This window comes from Bufo gargarizans, chromosome 2, assembly GCF_014858855.1.
Source record: "Bufo gargarizans isolate SCDJY-AF-19 chromosome 2, ASM1485885v1, whole genome shotgun sequence".
NCBI classification, from domain to species: Eukaryota; Metazoa; Chordata; class Amphibia; order Anura; family Bufonidae; genus Bufo; species Bufo gargarizans.
Genome location: NC_058081.1, coordinates 506,103,231 through 506,125,921, shown reverse-complemented (window position 1 = coordinate 506,125,921; position 22,691 = coordinate 506,103,231).

The window sequence follows — 22,691 nt, the reverse complement described above, 5'->3', positions numbered from 1 at the left end:
GGTGTATGCTCCCCAAAATAGTACCAATCAGATTGGCACCTCATCCTGCAAAAAATGAGACCCTACCTAAGAGAATCAGTCAAAAAATAAAAAAAAGCTATGGCTCTCAGACTATGGAGACACTAAAATATGATTATTTTTGCTTCAAAAATTGTCACATTATATAAAAAAAATTGCAACAGCAAGTGATCAAAAAGGCGTATGCCCCCAAAATAGTATCAATCAGACTGTAACCTCATCCCTCAACAAATGAGACCCTACCTAAGAGAATCGGTCAAAAAAAAATAATCTATGGCTCTCAGACTATGGAGACACTAAGGCTGGGTTCACACCTGAGCGTTCGCGATGGAGCGCTCTGTATGCGCGATTGTACGGGCGTTTGCAATCGCGCATACAGAGACAAGTGGACGCCCATTGTCGCGCGTTCCCGCTGAAGTCTATGTACGGGAACGCGCGACAAGACGCCCCAAAGAAGCTCATGCACTTCTTGGGGCGTCGGGCGTTTTACAGCGCGATCGTACGCGCTGTAAAACGCTCAGGTGGGAACCCAGCCTAAAACATGATTATTTTTTGCTTCAAAACTGCTATTATTTTGCTAAATTGAAAAAAATAAAAAAAAAGTATACATATTAGGAATCGCCACGTCTGTAACAACCACCTCTATAAAAATATCACATGACCTAACCACTCAGGTGAACACTGCAAAAAAAAAAAAAAAAAAAAAAGAGCCATTTTTGTCTCATTATATCACACATATTGAAACAGAAAGTGATCAAAAAGGCGTATGCCCCCAAAATAGTACTAATCAGACCATCACCTCATACCGCAAAAAATGAGACCCTACTTAAGAGAATCGGTCAAAAAATAAAAAAGCTATGGCTCTCAGACTATGGAGACACTAAAATATCATTATTTCGGTTTCAAAAATGCTATTATTGGGTAAAACTTAACTAAATAAGAAAAAGTAGACATATTAGGTATTGCCACGTGTGTAACGATCTGCTCTATAACAAATTCACATGACCTAATCCCCCAGATAAACGCTGTAAAAATAAAAAATAAAAACGGTGTCAAAACATCCATTTTTTGGTTACCTTGCCTCACAAAAAATGTAATATAGAGTAATTAAAAATCATATGTACCCCAAAATAGTACCAATAAAACTGGCACCTTATCCCGTAGTTTCCAAAATGTGGTCACTTTTTTGAGTTTCTACTGTAGGGGTGCATCAGTTCAGCTAAATTTACCTTCCAAAAACCATATGGTGTTCCTTTCCTACTGCGCCCTGCCGTGTGCCCATACACTAGTTTATGATCACATGTGGGGTGTTTCTGTAAACCGCAGAATCAGGGAAATAAATATTAAGTTTTATTTGGCTGTTAACCCTTGCTAACAAGCGGGAGGCACATATGCAAACTGTTGTAATTCCTACACCGTTCACCTGATTTGGATGTAAATACCCTCAAATTAAAGCTGACAGTCTGCAGTTAAAGGACATCTGGTTCGATTTATTTCAAATCCATTGTGGTGGTGTATAGAGCCAAAAATGTTACAATTGGGTCGATGTCCCAATATTTATGGACCTGACTGTATACATTACAGAGTGTTGGCAAGAGATACAAAAGTAATGTACGCATTGTACCTAATATGCCTCCTCTTTAGATCCGACCAATGTTTGATGATCACCATCGCACTCCATCCGTAGCTCCTTCCGTATCCCCCTCACAATGGTCTGCTTTTCTTCTTGGACCCCAGTCCTGTCATATCCCCGCTCCAACATGCGCTGCAGGATAAAGACGCAAGCATATAATCCCACATTTTTTAACTACAAGTATTGAAAATAATGTCCTTAACAACACAGCAAAAAGTATTTAATGTTACCGTTATGCGATCGGATTGTATTGCGATTGCATGTGCGTGGGGTCTGAGCAATCGGATATTGGCCAGCTGAGCAGAGATGTACCTGTCTAGTGAAGTGACGGTACAGTATGGGGTGTAAAGTTGGTTCGCCTTCCCGTGGTGCACCATGGGTAACGATAAATCAACCAGCAAATACTGGCGGTCAGACAAAGAAAGCTTCTCCTGACCAACAGGACACAAACTGTAATCTATAGACTGTGTGTGTGTGTGTGTGTGTGTGTGTGTGTGGTATATAGTGTGTGGCAGGAAAATGGATGTGCAATGTGCATGTGAGAGATATTTCTCTGCTGTCCATACATACATGCTACAGACATAGCTACAGAGGGGAGGTAACCAGTTGGGGGGGTGTACCTACCTAAACTGACTCTATCCAATCAGTGCTGCCATTTTTCAGACTGTGCAGGTACACTCCCAACTGGTTACCTCCCCTCTGTACCCTTACTGCAGACTGCTAGCAATTCATTCATAACTTCTAGTAGAAATAATAAAGGAATGGCACAACATAGAGCCATAAGAATAGAGGCTCCAGAATTGTTATTACATGAGGAATGCATAAATCTATTAAAACAGGCATGTCAGGAGTGGTGAAAGGTCCTCTTTAAGAAGAGTTGGAGATTTTTTATTTTTCTTGGTTTAAGTTCTAAGCCTTGTGTGGCTAACCTGTTTTTCTCCTTCCACTGATTTCCATCCCAGATTTTCACTATGGTGTTAACCACTCTCGTCTTATATAGCAGATGGTAGATACATATTTATCCATTTATGTAGAGTAATAAATGTATTACAATCACACTCCAACCATTTGCACCTAATTTAATAATGGAATCTTATAGCCAGTATATCGCATTAACCTTCCTTCAAGTCTCAGATGCAATAAACAGAAAATGCTTTATATAGCATTAGCAGATTCTGTGAGCACAGTATGGCAGAGTAACACACGACCCGTTGTCTTGATGGGCCTCTTTCTTGTTGATAGCTTTTCACAGTACATTTTCTAGATATTACAGAATTGTGACCGTACAGATCTTTATGTAAAATAAATTGTGGTCAAAAATGTAATATTATAATTCTAAATGTATTATTCCGAATGCAATATTTCAGTGCTTAAAGACTATATTATGTTATTCTAAGTTTTTTTTTTTAGAGCCTAGAGATGACAAACACAATAACAGGCAAGGTCATTAGGAATCGGCTGTCTTAAAGGGTAACTGTCATATTTTTTTTAATTTGCTAGCTTATTAGAGCTAGGCATGTATACCTGAGTTAGTCTGTCAATGATTGTCAAAAGATCTGTAATTACCTTATAATAACAGCTTTCATTAATGTCACCTGTCCCTTTCCACTGCTCCCTTGAAAGACAGTTGCTTTGTCTCATCTGTCTCTGGCTAGAAAGACAGAGGGGTGGTCCTTCACACTGCATGCCTGGATTAGGCTTCAGAGTGAGGAGGCGTGTCTCTCAGTATTCCAATCTGATTGGCTGACAGGAAGCTGCTGGCTACAGCAAGTGTGTATGGGAAGTGAGGGAAAGCAGTTTTGGCCTCAGAGAACTGGCAGAGGAGTCATCTTGAGAAGGGCCTCATATTGTAAATGTTTAAACAGCCGTAACTAATGGAAACAGTCAAGGAAACAGTGGTATGTGAAGAAATGAAAGATTGCTTTATGCATAAGGCTGCTGCATCAGTAACATATGCTAAAACATGACAGTTACCCTTTAAATATTCTACCTGCTCTGGGATTAGACACAGAGTCAGAAACCTGTTGGGCTCTGTTTCCAGTCACTCTGACAAGTCCAGTAGCCGGAGCTTGTCTGGTAGGCATAGCAAACCTGCCAATACAATAATGCATACTGATGAGATGCGAACACCTGACAGTTCCCCCCCTTCTATGAGGGGCCACTGGGCCCTTATACCTAAGACCAGGTTTAAGCGTAAACTTTTTATAACAAGATCTGATCAGATGCCCAGTATGTACTGATCGAGCTAGTCATAACAGTTTCCTGACAGGCCCCGGCTCAAGAGCAACTTGCTGGCATCCTGTCAGAGAAAAAATCAGTATCAACCACAGATACCACAGAGCCTTCAGACAAAATAGGTTTAGAGTTGATATCAGGAGGTTAAGGCGGGCAGAAATTTTGAGACAAGTGTCAAGCAGATGTCTAATATCACAGTCATACAAAGTGGAGTGGTAGTAGAGGTACATATGTCACAGCAGACGCTAGAAATAGACCAGGACATACAAGATTCCATACATTTGAAGCTCCATTTGACCAGGCAATGACAGGATTGTGAATGGATATCCCAAAAGCCTTGGAACTTTTCCAGCTTTAAAAAAAAATTGGGACAATCCCTGAGCCAGTGATCTGCATTCCCACAATAGAAGCACAGCCTTTGCATTTTCCACAATATTTTTCAATCCTGAATAGATCCAATCTGCATCAGCTCTTTGGAAGATGGCAAGCAATTTTAGGAAAGGTGATTGGCAAGACAGAACACTTTCTCGTAGACATTGGCCAAGTTTAATAGCCAAAGTAATGGTCTCCTTCAAAGATATAGCCTGCAGAAGTTCCTGCAAGTGGTCTGATAAAATCTTGTGAAAATGGAAACAAAGAACTGGCTCATTCCACTAGGACATTATAGACCATCTTCTTTAGTTGTCCATTTTGAGACCCCCATTTATCAGCCATAATCTGCGGGGGAACCCAGCAGCAAGAGCCACCATAGGGAACATTAAGCATTATACAGTTATTATAATTAATATGCTGTCAATGTAATGCATGGATATGTCAGATCCTCCAGAAAAAGAGATGATTTTCCTGGATGTGAGACCACCACTATTAAGTTAGAATTCGGTTATACAGTATTTGAAAATCAGTCTTCTAAACCATACAACCACTTTATTGGTCAGCACAGCTACCTCTACATTTATTCTTCACCTGGATATGGCAGCCACCTTGAATGATGAAATGAGGATCAGTAGACACTGTGGATATGCTATATGTGTCTATGATGGGAAAACTCCTTTAAAGAAATTACATTAGTTAGGGTAAACCAGGTGGATCTTCCATCACATTTCTGTGCTAGGTGAAGGGATAGACTCTTTTGGCATTAATCAGCTTGCTTTATTCTCAGGAGCAGCACCTCTCTTGCCCTCAGGTACTACAGCTTAGCCCCATTCAAGCTACAATAGCAGGTACAGCCCATGGAGAAAAATAGGTTTTTATGAATTGTAGACAGCCCCTTTAAGGATAGAATTTCACAAACAAGCACAAACAGCTGTTATTATAATTTATTGATGAGAAGCCTATTTTTTTTCCCTAGTGAACCCGCATAGGCAGCTCTATGGACATACTTTATCTCAGCATCATGAGACATATGAGCATATGTTCCCTCCTCACTGGAGTCCTTGAAAAAATGTTTTTTTTTCCCCTTCCCTATGTGGTGACACCAATGTGACAGCTTGTGACACTTCATTTTGGTTTGCTATGATCTTTGAATGTCCTATGCCTCTATTACTGTGAGTAGAAGTTGCGCTGTGCAATAAACCGCATTTACTGATTAGATTTAAAAAAACGTATGACAAATAGTAATATTGATCGGCAGATATCAAAGAAGGATATTTCTAGCAGCTTGTCGATTGTAATTTTAAGTTGTGACTAAACAATGTTCTAGTGAATAATATTCACGTCATTTACTATTCTAAATCGTGTACATGCTGCATAGATGCTTGTGGCTGGCTAATAAATTCATTTCATATAGAGTTAATTTTTCTGCTTTTCGTAATCTCTTTTTGTTAGAAGGGGTCATAAATAGATAATCCCAGGTTGTTGTGTTGCTGGGAACCAGGCCGATCGATCACCGGTAATCTTCAAGGAAAATGAACAGCAGGGGTTCAATTTCCCTGCCGCTGTGCAAGGGACAAGACAACATGGTAGTCATTGAAATTGGATCAAGTGAAGCTCATGTCCCCCTGGATTATTTATTTTTATTTATTTCACTACATTTCTTAACACCTGCAAATTTATTTATTTTTTGCGATAACAATACATTAATGATGGCTGTAAATAGTTTATAGCTAGTGTGGTACCCCAGACCAGGGTAGCTGCACAAGGGTTGATCATTATATTGCTATCTGGTTAATTGAAATGTTCTGATTTAAGCCTTATTCACGGACGTGTGCTGTACGTGTTCTCCGCACACGTCCCTATTCACAAATTAGTGTTTTAGCACGGTGCATGGGTCCGTTTTTTTAGCAGGGATGCATGCTCTATTTTGTCCATGTTCATGGATCCATCACGCCCATTATAGTCTATGGGTCCATCTGTGTTGCATCCGTGTTTCATGGATCATTTAGAAGAGATTCTTTGAAAATAATTTTTCAGCTGTTCAGTGTCAGTGAAACACGGATGCAACAAGGACAGCAAAAAACAGACACATGGACCCAACACGGATCCTTCACGGACAGCTTCACGGATGCATCGCTGACCGCCTGCTCATGGATTTGAGCACGGATACGGACGTGTTAATGAGGCTTTATGTCTGACTACTTAATAGTACTGTTTGAATAGGTCATGGTTAACAACCTTGACCTAACCCCTTTACAGTGCTAGGGGATGGATCTGGGTCCACCCCTAGTCAGTAAAGAGAGTCTGGCTGTGCTGTGACGCTGAGAGGACAAGTCAGCTTGCTTCTTAGGACTAGGCCTGAGTCCTAGAGAACCATCATCTTTGAGACAGTTACAGTTATCCGAAGTGCTCCAGAGAGAAAGAAGAGAAAGATTAGAAGGTCCAGAATCTGCAAGGCTGTGTATCAGAGTCAGTCAGCAAGGTACTGTGCATGATTAAGGCAGATAGAGACTTTGCTGCTGTGAGAGAGAATATTGGCAGCGCACCTTCCACAATTTGAAACTGTTTGGCCTGCAGATATTAATTCTGTACCCCTCAGCCTGGGAATTAAAGAACATTTACCAAGAATCGAATTGCCAACCGAAGATCAGTGGTGGATTATAATTGGGGCGTTTGGGTCTGTAACCCCGGGCCCAGCATCACTGGGGGGCCCAACACCGACCCAAACGCGGTGGAGCACGGGAGCGCATAGTTCCCTGCCCTGCCGCCTATCACCACCATAGGCTTCAAGCCTAGTAGGCCTGAGGCCTATGTGGTGGTAAAAGCCGGGGGTGGCATGCGTGGTGAAGTCACCGCGTGGCGTGCATGATGACGTCATCGCACGCCTATATAGGGGCGTGCTCAGGGCTTTGACGTACGCGCGTCTGCCTCACCATTCCGGACACAGGTAAGTATTAGCCTTTTTTTTGTTTTTGTTTTTGTGTGTGCCAACTTTGGGGGGTAGAAGAGGACATATTACTACATGGACAGTGGGGGAAAATGTTTCCATGGGGGGAAATTACTTAATTGGAGGCAAATTACTTAATGAAGGGCAATGTGGGGGCAAATTACTTAATGAAGGGCAGTGTGGGGGCACATTACTTAAATGAAGGGCAGTGTGGGGGCACATTACTTAATGAAGGGCAGTGTGGGTGCAAATTAATTAATTGGGGGCAGTGTAGGGGCAAATGACTTAATGGGGGCATGTGGGGACACCTTACTTAATGAAGGGCAGTGTGAGGGCAAATTACTTAATGAAGGGCAGTGCGGGGGCAAATTACTTAATGGATGGCAGTGTTGGGGGAAATTACTTAATGGATGGCAGTGTGGGGGGTTATTACCTGATGGGGCAGTGTGGGGGGCAAATTAATTTGTGGGGGCAAACTACTACATGGGTGACCGTGTGGGGGAATTACTATATGGGGGCAGTGGAAAAGAAATTACTATATGGAGCAGTGGGGGGGGGGAATTACTGTATGGAGGACTGTAGGGCAAATTACTATATGGGGGCAGTGTGGGGGAAATTACTATATGGGGCAGTGTGGGGAAAATTACTATATGGGGCAGTGTGGGGAAAATTACTATATGGGGCAGTGTGGGGAAAATTACTATATGGGGCAGTGTGGGGAAAATTACTATATGGGGCAGTGTGGAGAAAATTACTATATGGGGGCAGTGTATGGGAAATTACTATATGGGGCAGTGTAGGGGAAATTACTATATGGGGCAGTGTAGGGGAAATTACTATGTGGGGCAGTGTAGGGGAAATTACTATATGGGGCAGTGTAGGGAAAATTACTATATGGGGCAGTGTGGGAGAAATTACTATATGGGGCAGTGTGGGAGAAATTACTGTATGGGGGCAGTGTGGGAGAAATTACTGTATGGGGGCAGTGTGGGAGAAATTACTATATGGGGGCAGTGTGGGAGAAATTACTATATGGGGGCAGTGTGGGAGAAATTACTATATGGGGGCTGTGTGGGGGAAATTACTATATGGGGCAGTATGCGGGAAATTACTATATGGGGGCAGTGTAGGGGAAATTACTATATGGGGCAGTGTGAAGGGAATTACTATATGGGGGTAGTGTGGGGGAAATTACTATATGGGGGCAGTGTGGGGGAAATTACTATATGGGGGCAGTGTGGGGGAAATTACTATATGGGGGTAGTGTGCAGGAAATTACTATATGGGAGCAGTGTGGGGGAAATTACTATATGGGTGCAGTGTGGGGGAAATTACTATATGGGGGTAGTGTGGGGGCATTCCCATTAGGGGAAATTATTTTTGGGGACACGATACAGGCCTTTTTACCTGGAGTATATTATTATTACGGGGGTCACTCTAGGGGACATTATAATTGCTGTAGACAATATATGGACCTTTGGGGTAATTTATTAAACTGGTATAAAGTAGAACTGGGTTAGTTGCCCATGCAACAGATTCCACCTTTCATTTTTTACAGCTCCTTTGGAAAATGAAAGGTGGAATCTAATTGATTGCTATGGGCACCTAAGCCAGTTCTACTTTACACCAGTTTGATATATGACCCTAATTATAAGAACTCTAACATGTCTGTGTAACAAACTCTGCAGAGACGAGATGTGGCTGAAAGAATTTGTCATGGCGGTCTGGGTCAAATGGAGGAGAAGAGCAAAGAGAAGGTCTACATGACAGGAGATGTCACTGGATGTAACAGGTATGTGGTGCTGTATTCCCTATATGTAGAGATGGCTCACTACTGTGATCTGCATCTCCTTTTCTCCTCCAAGTCTTTTTTTTACCATAATCGTATGTATTTTAAATTTAGCAACAAAAATTGTAATTTGTCACCTGCAGTCCTATGTAACAGCCCAGATAACAGTGATAACTTTCTGTGTGCAGATCATGTAGTAGATGATCCATGCAGTTCTATGTAACACCCCACATAACACAATAGTTCACTGTGTTATGTTGGGTGTTACATAGGACTGCAGGTAACATCTATGACATCTGTACTCAGAGAGTTATGAGATGGTGGGGGTCTGACTCCTGGCACCCCCACCAATCAGCTGTTTGAGGAGACCACAATGTTCCAGTGAGCGCCGCAGCCTCTTTGCTCCTTACCAAGCACAGCCCTGTCCATTTGATAGCACTGCGCTTGGTATTACAGCTCAGCCCCAATCACTCAGATGGGACAGAGCTGCACCAAGATCATGTGAACGATGTCATATATCCTAGGAAGAGACTGTGGTGCTTACGAAGCACCGCAGCCTCTTCATACAGAAAAAAAAAACGAAAACTAAAATGGAGGTGGGGGTAGGGGCCGAGTTGGGTAGACAGCCCCGGGCCTATCATGCACTTAATCCGCCCCTGTCGAAGATTCTACAGAGAGAGAGACTTAAGAAAAGGAGTACCACAACCCCTACGATTGCTACTATACATACATTGCTGTTGAGAAAGAACTGCACTATGATTTGCTTGGAACTGTGTCTTCATATTGTTGGATGTACCACTACTTCTATTCTGCACTTTGGTAAAGAGAGACTTATTTATTTACTCCAACTGGCCTGGTCGCTGATTCCAATGCCATATGCCGGTCATTACACCTGCATCCATATTGCTCAGAATTCTTGCAGCGCTGGGGTCCTAGGTTTGAATCCGACCATGGTCACTATTTGCATGGAGTTTGTATGTTCTCCCCATGTTTTGTGTGGGTTTCCTCTGGGTTCTCCGGTTTCCTCCCACACTCCAAAGACATATGATGGGGAACTTAGATTGTGAGCCCCATTGGGGACAGCTTGATGCTAATGTCTGTAAAGCGCTGCGGAATATAGTAGCGCTATATAAGTGCATAAAATGAAAAAATTCCTTTAAACTGTATTCTCTTCTTATCCAGATGAGGCCTTTTCGAAACATGCGGTTTCGAAAGCCATAACTTTTTATGTTTGGTTATTTAAAAATATATATTATAAATTATAAATATTAATACATTGCATAAATATGTATAAATAATGTATATACATATTATATACTATTTTAAATGAATAAATTATCAATAATAAATTAAGTTTTTTTTTATTACTTTCTGTTATGGTCACTTTGATATGGGGAAATTAAAGGGGTTTTCTGAGATTTTTACGATGGGGTTTTACAAGGTTGCTTCCTCTGGATAGGTCATCAGTATCTGATCGGTGGGGTTCTCTACAATATCTGATCAGTGGGGGTCCGACACAAGGGACCCCATGGATTAGCTTGTTTCAGAAGGCACCAGTGTTCCTGTGAGTGCTGCGACCTCTTGCAACTTTTCCTAGGCCAGTGACGACATGTTCATTGGTCATGTGGCCTAGGCGCAGCTCACCCCCATAGAAGTGAATGGGACTGAACTGCAATACCAAGCACAGCCTCTATGGTAAGCTGCGAGAAGGCTTCAAGAATTCTATCTTCTTGAACAGCTGATAAGCAGGGGTCCCAGGTGCCGGACCCCCACCGATCGGATACTGATGACCTATCCAGAGGATCCAGTTCCCCCAATGATGGCATACAAACGAAGTCCTAATTTGCGAGATAGAATTGTAAAAGCAGATATAGGAGGTAAAGACATGGAGAGACAGAAGAGGTTGGCACCATTGAAGAGTGGCAATTTCCCCTGCCTTTCATGTTGCAACTGCAGTTGCATCATGAAAGGCAACGGTTTTGCACACCCATATAGTGGCAAACGGTTCAAAATTAGAGGACACTATACATGTAGGTCCACTGATGTGGTATACATGATTCAGTGCCCGTGCAGCTTGATATACGTGGGGGAGACCAAGATGGAATTGAGAGAGAGAATTAATAAACACAAAAGTACAATAAGGAAGGGTGCACTTGATAAACCGGTTGCAAAACATTTCATTGAACATAATCATTCTATAAATCAACTAAGGTTTCATGCTATCGACAGTGTAGGTTATTTGAGACGGGGAGGGGATAGAAAGGGAATCCTGAGAAGAAAGGAGTTAAAATGGATCCATACCCTTAGGTCTCTACAACCATTTGGCCTGAATATAGAATTCAATGTCACGTCCATTGACTAGGATGAGTAACTAGTGTGTCATCTAGGTATGTGGACATCTTTTTTTTAGTATATGTGTTAAATAATCCTTGAGAATCTTCCCCATTTGTGGGGTAATCAGATTCATAGACTCATTGATTTGATATGACTCTTTGAAATGGACAACCACAATACATTAGTAAGTGCTATGTATTATCTTTGTCTACATGATAAATGCCATTTGCTGAAGTGAGACAGCCCCTTTAAGATTACATTTCTCCTATACTATAGAATCTATACACAATGGACAGAGCTGTGTAGTACCGGCACCAATTCCTGACACCCGAGCACCCAAACAGCTGATCTGTGGGGGTGCAGGGTGTCAGACCCCTGCTAATCTGCTATTGATGGTCTATTCTGTGGATAGGCCATCAATATAAAATGTAACTGCAGCAGAATAGTAAAACACTGACTACATGATTTCATTGTTCTTGTATGTTTTTAACGTTGACTTGATTAGTTTTGTTACCCGTCTTTTCAGAATGAATACGGCTAGTTTACTGACTGTAGTGGGCTTAGAAAGGAAACAGATGGCCAAGTGGTAATGATGAAGCCTTACATGTGCTCGCTGATACCATGAATCCCACTGAAGCCCCTTTGTCATGCACATAATTATGATAAATGAGCAGAGCAGCAAGTGGGAAATAAATATCTTACACTGAACAAATCACTGGGGTTACTAAAAGGATGTCCAGACTGCAAATTTGGTAAAGGTTGGAACTAAAATGTAATTGGATTCCACAAAGTAAATGAAACAAGGAATGTAAATAGTATAATCAAACAGCGATTGGTTTTTGTGGCCCAAGGTAATTATAACAAAAAAAAATATTTGCAAATATTGCTAAAACAAAGAACTAAAACAACAAATGAATATTAATGTTGGAATAAGCACTATAACAGCTGCAGTCTACAGCACTGCTTTTTATTCTGATATCCCCACCACCACCACACACATATTTCCCTGCTGTTTGCCCTCAAAGTTCCTATGTAATACGTTGTGTCACAATGGCGGTTTGTGGCTGCTACTGCCCCGCGTTCCTGGGCTGTCATGGGCACTTCTCCACTCACCCTATTCATTGAATCTCACCTCACCTGGCAGTACTCCAAGGGCAAATTCCCCTTTAGCTCTGTAAGCAGCTGCTTGACTAATGTGCTAATCATCTTTGTTATATATGCTGTGATGTTTATCCCACCCTTTGCCTGAGCAATAGGTTTCACTAGCTTGATAAATTCTGCAAAGGTGCTAAAATCTGTATGTCTGGCTGTGTCCCAACTTCTGCCTGATTCCTGGATTCTGACCCTCTACTTTCCGACCAGACCTGTGTCTGTTCACCATACTAATTCTGTGCTGCCTGCCCTGATGTTTGGACGTTTCTTGGATTTGCACAAACTCTGCCCACCCTGACCTTGGGCTGCTAATAACTACGGGTTTTGCTTATGACTGGTGTCTCTGACCCCCATGGTTCAGCAACCAACCACATGGAGTCTACTCTAAGAGGTAGCAAACTAGTGTGTTTGCAGCAGTGAAGGGGTTAAAGGGTGAAAACTAGGGAGCCACTAGGATAACACCTTCAGGTTTAGCCCAAAGCCAAATCCATTGGTTGGTACAGTGGTTCCAGAACCACTGTCCATAACACATTGGTTGTCAGGACTGTTAGAACTTGTGCTCAAGAGATCCTCTTTATTATATGCTCAAGCTTAGCAGTCTGGGCAGTCCAGAGAAGCTTTGATGGAGCACAATGGAGGAATGAAACGGAGTATGAAATGAGTGAGCCTGACTCCCTATCTGCAGTACTGCAATTGAAGGGGGTTGTCCAATCTGGAACATTCATGGCATATCCCCAGCATATGTCATAAATGTCTAATTGGTTGAGGGTACCACCTCTGACATCTGCTCCTATCTTCAGAAAGGGTACCCGTCACCACCAGCTAGGAATGGAGAGATGGTTGCATGTGTACCGCTCTCTCCATTCACTTCAATAACACTTCTGAAAATAGCCAAACATGAGAAACGTCATCATCATCATGTTAGGAAATAATTCTTGAAATAATGAATGTTCTCTTTTTCCTTTTTTGCTGAGACATTGGAAATTATGTACAAACATCTCGCCTAAGATTAAAAAGATACAATTTTGATCCACTTTTGCATGTTCACTGCATGTCTCAGCATATCCTGTGGATATGCCATGAATGTCCCAGATAAGTATACTGCTTTAATAGGGCTTAATCTAGGCGACAGTTTAAACAGTCATTGGAAAAACTGATGGCTTGCAGGATATGCTTATAGCCACCAGAGGATGCTGAATGAGACAAATAACTATATTAGGCCTCATGCACACGACCGTTGTGTGCATCCGTGTCCTTTGTTCCGTTTTCCGTGATTTTCTGCTGACCCATTGACTTTCAATGGGTCCGTTGAAAACTCGGAAAATGCACCGTTTGTCATTCGCGTCTGTGATCCGTGTTTCCTGTCCGTCAAAAAAATAGGACCTATCCTATTTTTTTGACAGACAACGGTTCACGGACCCATTCAAGTCAATGGGTCCGTGAAAAAACACGGAGGCACACAAGATTGCCATCCGCGTCCGTAATCTGTGTCCGTAGGCTACTTTAGCACAGACGGATCCGCAGATCCGTCTGCATACTGCTTTTTCAGAGCTGAGTTTTCACATCGTGAAAACTCAGATCCGACAGTATATTCTAACACAGAGGCGTTCCCATAGTGATGGGGACGCTTCAAGTTAGAATATACTAAGAACTGTGTACATGACTTCCCCCTGCTGCCTGGCAGCACCCGATCTCTTACAGGGGGCTGTGATCTGCACAATTAACCCCTCAGGTGCTGCACCTGAGGGGTTAATTGTGCATATCATAGCCTCCTGTAAGAGATCAGGTGCTGCCAGGCAGCAGGGGGCAGACCCCCTTCCTTCCCCAGTTTTAAATTCATTGGTGGCCAGTGCGGCCCCCCTCCCTCACTCCCCTGTATTAAATTCATTGGTGGCCAGTGCAGCCCCCCTCCCTCCCTCCCTCCCCTGTATTAAATTCATTGGTGGGCAGTGCGGCCCCCCTCCCAATCCCTGTATTATATTCATTGGTGGCCAGTGCGGCCCCCCCTCCCTACCCTGTATTAAGTTAATTGGTGGCCAGTGCGGCCCCCCCGGCCCCCCCTCCCTCCCCTGTATTAAATTCATTGGTGGCCAGTGCCGGTCACAGACTGCGCAGGTAAGTATGATGCTTTTAAAATTGCTAAGTAACCATGGCAGCCAGGACTGCAGTAGCGTCCTGGTTGCCATGGTTACCGATCGGAGCCCCAGCGATTAAACTGGGACTCTGATCGGAACTCTCCGCTGCCACCAATGATTGGGGGGGTGATTTTAATTAGGGGGGAGAGGGGGGCCGCACTGGCCACCAATGAATTTAATACAGGGTAGGGAGGGAGGGGGGGCCACACTGGCCACCAATGAATTTAATACAGGGTAGGGAGGGAAGGGGGGCCGCACTGACCACCAATGAATTTAATACAGGGTAGGGAGGGAGGGGGGGCCACACTGGCCACCAATGAATTTAATACAGGGTAGGGAGGGAAGGGGGGGCCGCACTGACCACCAATGAATTTAATACAGGGTAGGGAGGGAGGGAGGGCCACACTGGCCACCAATGAATTTAATACAGGGGAGGGAGGGGGGCCTCACTGGCCACCAATGAATTTAATACAGGGGAGGGAGGGAGGGGGGCCGCACTGGCCACCAATGAATTTAAAACTGGGGAGGGAGGGGGGTCTGGCCCCCTGCTGCCCGGCAGCACCTGATCTCTTACAGGGGGCTATGATACGCACAATTAACCTCTCAGGTGCCACACCTGAGGGGTTAATTGTGCGGATCACAGGCCCCTGTAAGAGATCGGGTGCTGCCAGGCAGCAGGGGGCAGTCTTGTACACAGTTCTTAGTATATTCTAACTTGAAGCGTCCCCATCACTATGGGAACGCCTCTGTGTTAGAATATACTGTCGGATCTGAGTTTTCACAATGTAACTCAAATCCGATGGTATATTCTAACATAGAGGCGTTCCCATGGTGATGGGGACGCTTCAAGTTAAAATATACCATCGGATTGGAGAGAACTCTGATAGGGACTCCTGACTTTACATTGAAAGTCAATGGGGGACGGATCCGTTTGCAATTACACCATATTGTGTCAACATCAAACGGATCCGTCTCCATTGACTTGCATTGCAAGTCAGGACGGATCCGTTTTGCTCCGCACGGCCAGGCGGACACCAAAACGACTTTTTTTTTAACTTTCCTTCATGTCTGGTGATCCTCCAAAAATCACGGAAGACACACGGGAGAAACAACCGTCGTGTGCATGAGGCTTAAGTGTGGAAGCAGTAGTGCACCTAGCCTTTCTGCTGCCTGAGACGAGAACTGAAACTGCACCCCCCCCCCCCTCCCCCTTCTCAATGCAAATTTCTTAACCTAACCCCTTCCTTTCAGCTCATGACTCTTCGGCTGCCTTCCACTTGCCTCTACAAGGTGATGCCTGAGGCGATCGCCTCACCTAGCCTCATTGGTGGTGCACCCCTGTGTGGTAGACAGCACCATCTGCTGGCTTAGATCTTTTATTTACTTGCTTATATAGAGCCAACATATTCTGCACATATTTATTTGCATCAACAGAATTGTGTGCTGTCTCTTACTCTTGCTAATATACAATATCAAATAAAATCTCTGCTTGTTGCCATTAAGTGGAAACATCCACCATTGCATTCAGTGGCTGACAACCCAACATAGATCTACTTCCACACAGCTGATAGGGTTCATAAACAGTTCATCGCAGTCAGCTCACCATCTCCCAGTCACGGAGCATTGGTGCGTGGAAATCCCAGAGCAGGACCCATTGGTAAGTATGAAGAACAATTCCAGCAAAGCATCCGGTTAAAATTAAACTTTTATTGAATCCAATATAAGAAGATCCACATGCAGAGCAGGTATAAAACAGTTTACGCGTTTCAGCTAGACGCCTTATGATTAAAGCATCAAGCTGAAATGCATAAACCATGTTATACCTGCTCTGCATGTGGATCTCCTTATATTGGATTCAATAAAAGCTACATTTTATCTAAATGTGGTGCTGGAATTGCTCTTTCATACTAGAGTTTGTACAGTGTATCAGTCTAGACAATCCCCCTATGAACTAAACACAGCAGCATCACAAATCTCTCTCCTATCAGTGACTCCACAATCATAGCTTTCTGCACTACTATATTTTAACAAGTCATTGAAGGGTTATCTAACATCAGGTAACTATAAGTAAAAGTGACAGACAGACAAGTAGAGATCTTGAAAATGGTGAAAAGTATATTTGATATATGTCATATGCAATGATCAAGCATTATTGTTTTAATTATATATTATTGGGAAAAAAATCCTTAGCCTCTTACTGCTGCACTACTATATATGTTGGGGTGATAAGCTCTTATCTGTGACCTGACGTATAAAATATGCGGGTTACATTAGGCAGCTGTGGTCACAGTAAGTATCCCGGAGGTCAGCCAAAGTGGTCTTATTGTGTGGTATCGCTGTAAGGCCTCATGCACACGGCCGTTTTTTTTTGCGGTCCGCAAAAACGGTTTCCGTTGTTCCGTGATCCGTGTCCGTTTTTTCTTCCGTGGGTCTTCCTTGATTTTTGGAGGATCCACGGACATGAAAAATGAAAAAAAAAATCTAAGTCAAGTTTGCCTTTGAAATGATAGGAAAAACAGACACGGATCACGGACGCGGATGACAATCTTGTGCATTTTTCACGGACCCATTGACTTGAATGGGTCTGTGAACCGTTGGCCGTGAAAAAAATAGGACAGGTCATATTTTTTTCACGGCCAGGAAACACGGATCACGGATGCGGCTGCCAAACGGTGCATTTTCCGATTTTTCCACGGACCCATTGAAAGTCAATGGGTCCACGAAAAAAAACTGCAAATGGCACAAAGGCCACGGATGCACACATCTGCTCTGACTGTGGTAGTAACAGGTTAAACTTTTTTTCATTAAAATATAATAAAAAGTAAAAAATAAATAAATAAAAAAATCAGTATAAACTATTTATAAAAAGTGAAATAAAGAAAATAAAAAAATAAGTTACAGCTATAGTTACTAGTTAGCAATAATATAGCAGATTACGTACACATGTTACACACTTTTTTTCCCCTATAAATATAGTATTAAATATATTTAATAGTTTTAGCAATATTATAGCAGACTATGTGTGTGAAATATACAAACGTACACACATTTATCTTCCTTTTTCTTTCATACTAAATGTTACAATTATAGGTATTTGTTATAGCCATATTCAGTATAGCAGGGGTGAGGGTGCATAAAATAGACAAATGCTTGCATATTATTTTCATTTATAAAAAAAAAATGTAAAAAAAAAAAAGTCTAAAGCATAAAATGTTCACATTTCCCCAGGACGAATACCTCAGGGTGTAAACATAAAAAAGTCACTTTGAAGGAGTTTCTAATGTTTTGGTGCTGTACAACATCTATACTGGCAGTACGGTGCCATAGAACCAGCAATAGAAAATAGGCCGCCAAAATCCAAAATGCTCTCCCGTCATTTGAAGTTATGTGGTGAGCCCAACCAGTAGGTAAATTATAATAGCGTCCATTTTTATAGTACAAACTGAAAGAAGAAAAGACAAATATACATTTTTAGAAAATAATTGATAAGAAAGGAAAAATATACATTATTCATAATTTTCAGTTTTTTCATAAACATTTTCAAAATTATCTATATGTCATCTAATGGCACAAAAGAAGGTCTAAGGTGTCCCATAAAAAATATTTTCAATAACATGTAGGTTTGGCTTAGAAATTAATGCGCTATTTACAGTTAGCTAGGCCCATTGTTGGACATGAAAAATTGGAAGGGGGATGAACACTCTGGTAATGAAGTGGTAAAGGGCATTAAGAAAATGGATGTCAACAGGCTGATACTTCCTATCGGTTTTCTCTGGCAGAGTAAAAAGTTATTTCATTATCACCAAAACACAAATTACAAAGCTTTCTGTTGTAAAACTGAAGGCAGATAAAATAGGATCCCACATTGACGTAGGTGAAGAAGACAGTTCCGCTCCTTCTCCCTCCTTCCTCTCCCTGCACAGTAACCTCTGTACATGTCATGGAGCAAGGTTAGCACATTCTCCCATAGAAGTCATAACTTTAATGGAGGTAATAACCATATAGAAGGACAAGTGAAAAGAAACAGATTGAGTGGCACTGCACGTAGCTTTCCATGTTCAATTCAGGGTAATGTCACTATTGCATGCCGGATGTTTAACACTGCAACCTGGCGGTGCTCTGCCCACAGCAAAAAGATATGCAGGCGGCACTCACCAGTCGGTGCAATTTTCTTTTATTTCTTCCAAGGCTGGATACATCAACGCTGAGTACATCAAGGCTGAATACATCAAAGCTGGATACATAAGTGGCTTGGGACAGACATAAATACAATGCAGTGGTAAGACTTGAGGCAACGGCCGTTTCGCGCTTCATTTGGCCAGATGAAGCGCTGAGGCGCGAAACGGTCGTTGCCGCAAGTCTTACCACTGTTTTGTATGTATGTCCATCCCAAGCCACTTATGTATCCAGCTTTGATGTATTCAGCCTTGATGTACTCAGCGTTGATGTATCCAGCCTTGGAAGAAATAAAAGAAGATTGCACCGATTGGTGATAACCATATAGAAGGGCAGTATTTGGAGGTCACAGGTTTCTCTCAATCAATAGTCTGTTCATCCACACTAGGGACCAGTTATCCATACAGTGAAGCCGGACCTCTTTTAACATATTCTTTTCATTCTTTTTATCTGAGAGAATGCACAAAAATTCCAAAAACTTTTTAGCAAAATCTTAGAATTGTTATAATAATACATAGAATTTTGCTGTTTGATCCTTCAGAGTAACATCCTTTTTCCACCTATGGTGCTGAATATAATAAGCTACCAGAACACACTTGTCCCTGTCAATCATCTTTTTGTCTTTGTTTCCAACGAGAAGCATAGACTTTATTATTTTGGATTCTAGTGACAACAGAAAACTTTCTCCTCCTTGCAATCTGCTGAAGGATCCTATTCATACATTGTTCCTAAGATCTTATCGCCTGTAACTTGACAGATTATTCTAGAAATGAAATATGTCACAAGACTACAGAACCAACACTGGCACAATAGGATCCTTCCTGAAAGGCGGTTGAGGAGAGACATCTATTCTTTACTTTTCACAGTCTTTTCATTGTGGTTGGTATTAATATCCAGGACAAACAAAAGTCTTTCACTGTTCTTGCTCCAGCAGTTCTCCAGCCACAGCGATGATAATGCCAGTCATGCTGGAGGACATCTGGAGCACTATAAATGTCTTCACATACGATGGGTAATTGTGATTATTAATTAAAATGGTGCTGGTCTTAATGACGCTTTCTTTCTTTTCTGACAAATGGTAACCATTATTGCACTTGCTGATTAATGGTAGGTTTATGGCACTGTTTGAGGGGGATAATATAACAAAAGAATTCATATTCGGAAGGAGCATCATTTCGAAATGTAGAATATTGTAGAAGTGTTGTAAGAGGTAATTAGCAGGGCTATTAAATGGGTGATTATGTATATCACCACATCTTAAAGAGAACCATACTGAAACGGTTCTTGACATTGCACTGCTGTAAGGTGGGGGGGGGGGGGGGGCTGGAGCCCAGATTAATGAGAGTGCCCCTATTAGACCTAATATGTCACTTACTCAAGGGCAATGGGGAGAAGCTGCATATAACTGCCAATCAAGCACCATCTTAGGGAGAAGTGCAGCCAAATCACTGCTCACCACTACAACCCCACTGGGGGTTAGTGCTGGGAAAGGCCTGCTGCAGCTTCTGCTGTAGCAGGTGAGGAAGGAGCAGCCTGTCCCATAGATGAAAAGGTGGACTACATAGCTGTAACTTGCAGTATATGGGGTGAGCATGGAGGGTAGAAAGTGGGAGGAGAGCAGATTAAGTAAACAATAAGCCCTGACCTGTTCCCAAAATTTCCCCTGTTCCTTCCTGTAACTATAGTCAACACCACCTTATGCCACAGATCTGGTGTCGAAATCCACAATGAGAATTTTCTGCAGATTTGCCATGAGGGTCACCATATGCATTGCACCCTTTGTGACTGAAGTCTCGTGCATCTCTATTCCTGCGCCTGCACATTGCTGTACGCCGCTGTTAGGCAGGCTCCTGAGTGCGAGCGCGTGTCAAGACATTCACGGAAATAGAGACGTAGGGCACATGCGCGAATCATCGGCTATCTAGGCGAAGGGGCATGGAAAAGGGGCATGGTTATCCTGACTTGAAGAGAGGAGGCTACATAGCACATGCAGGGAATTAAAGATTGTTTTACAAGATTTTGGCGCATATGACCAGAGGAATAAAAGGATCTTTAAAAACACACTGCTGGCTTCTTTAAAGTAATACTTGGAAGGCGTTTTTTAGGTGACAGGTTCCTTTTAAGCTTCTGTGGGCTATGTGCAGGATGTTGGCTGTACAAACATTAAAACCAGATCATTCTGCAGCTGTGGCTTTGGGCATTGTGTTTTCTTTCAATTTTTTTATTTAATTTCCACATCAATACTTAACATATAAAATCCACAAAATTACACATTCCTTATCCCAACCCACCCACAATTGATATGGGACGGCATGGGGGAGTCCTATTCGATAGGGAGAGGGAGTATTGTACAGTTTACTTGGCAACTAGACTACCTAAAATGACGCTGCTTTTACTGCTGATAATTGAACGTTTTGGCTTAAGATTCAGCTAAAGATATCATGAATTAGCCCATGCCCACTGCCACAGAGAAGATTAATACTGCAATATCTCATTTACTCCTCAATATTCCCATAAGGGAAAAGTGTGGAATTGTGAAATCGTAGGATCAATAGACATGTTAAAAATATGCAAATTATTTAAAAAAAATGCAAACTAAATATTCAAAACATTTTGATTTACTCAGCATCAAGAATGAGCGCCAAGCCCAGAAATACACACGCTTACACGCAATTATTAATGGTTGACTAAGGTATGTTCTGCCACTCTGAATGCACTTGGGCATGTAAATCATCAAGATCCACTGCTGGCAGCTCCCTTTGCAATTGCCAACCAATAACATCACAGATGAGAGATAAGTCCAGAGATGCTGCAGGCCACAGTAGAACATTTATGCAACACAGGCTGCTCACAGTAGAATGAACAAGATGCGGCCTGGCGTTGTCCTGATAAAAAATTGCTCCTGGGACACTTTGGATAAATGGCCATACCATTGGTTCCACAACCAAATCAATGTAATGCCAAGCTGCAATTGTATGTGAAATGAAGACTACAAGGGTTCATCTACCATACATGTGCCCACCCACACCATATTCCTGGGAGTAGGACCAGTGTGATATTCCATTTGTGAAGGCCTCTTCATGGCGTTGCCTACATGGTCTTCTGACTAATCTCCAGCTATCATTGCATCCGAGACAAAAGCGGGACTCATTGACAGGGGCGAACTAGGAACTTAAAGTGGCCCTGGAAAAAAAAACTAAAAGTGGACACCAATATTATAGGTGGGTCCAAATTGACAGAAGGCGGGGCAACACAGGGTCAGCAATACCATAGTGTAGCACAAAATACCTTCCCAAAAGCTTGTCCCTCTCTAGGGGCCATTAATAATTTCTGTGTTCTGTCCTCCTCCCATAATTGTCTCTAAGATATGGAGCAGGTGTTAGGCTAGGATTACACCAGACGATCAGGCAGGCGATTGTCGGAATGGAAGCGTTTCTTCCCGGCAATCGCCTGCTCGTTAGTGGAGGAGAGCGCTGTTTAAAAATCTGGATTGGAATCTGGAATCTGGAACACTTTCTATGCAATGATCTGGCTGACTACAGTGTAATACAAGCCTTAGGAGGTGAGATACAGCCACAGCTCCAAGCCAACCCTACCTTTTGTATGCGGCCTGGACTTCTTCTAATAATGACCCTATAGTGCCCCTAGTTTGACAGTGACCATGAGGATGGTTCTGGTGGCTCTATGGGCATCATCCCACAGGGACCATTCCCTGTAATGTCTCTGGCCAGTCCACACCTGCTCATCATTAAAGAGAACAGTCCTCCATTCCAGCCTCCATTTCTGTCTTCTTGTACACCATGATAACCTTTGAGAGCAGTGGTGGCGTGTAGTCAATGGAACACTCATAGTAAAGTGGGAACAGGCAGATGTCAAGCTAACTAGGGTTGGTGGCCAATG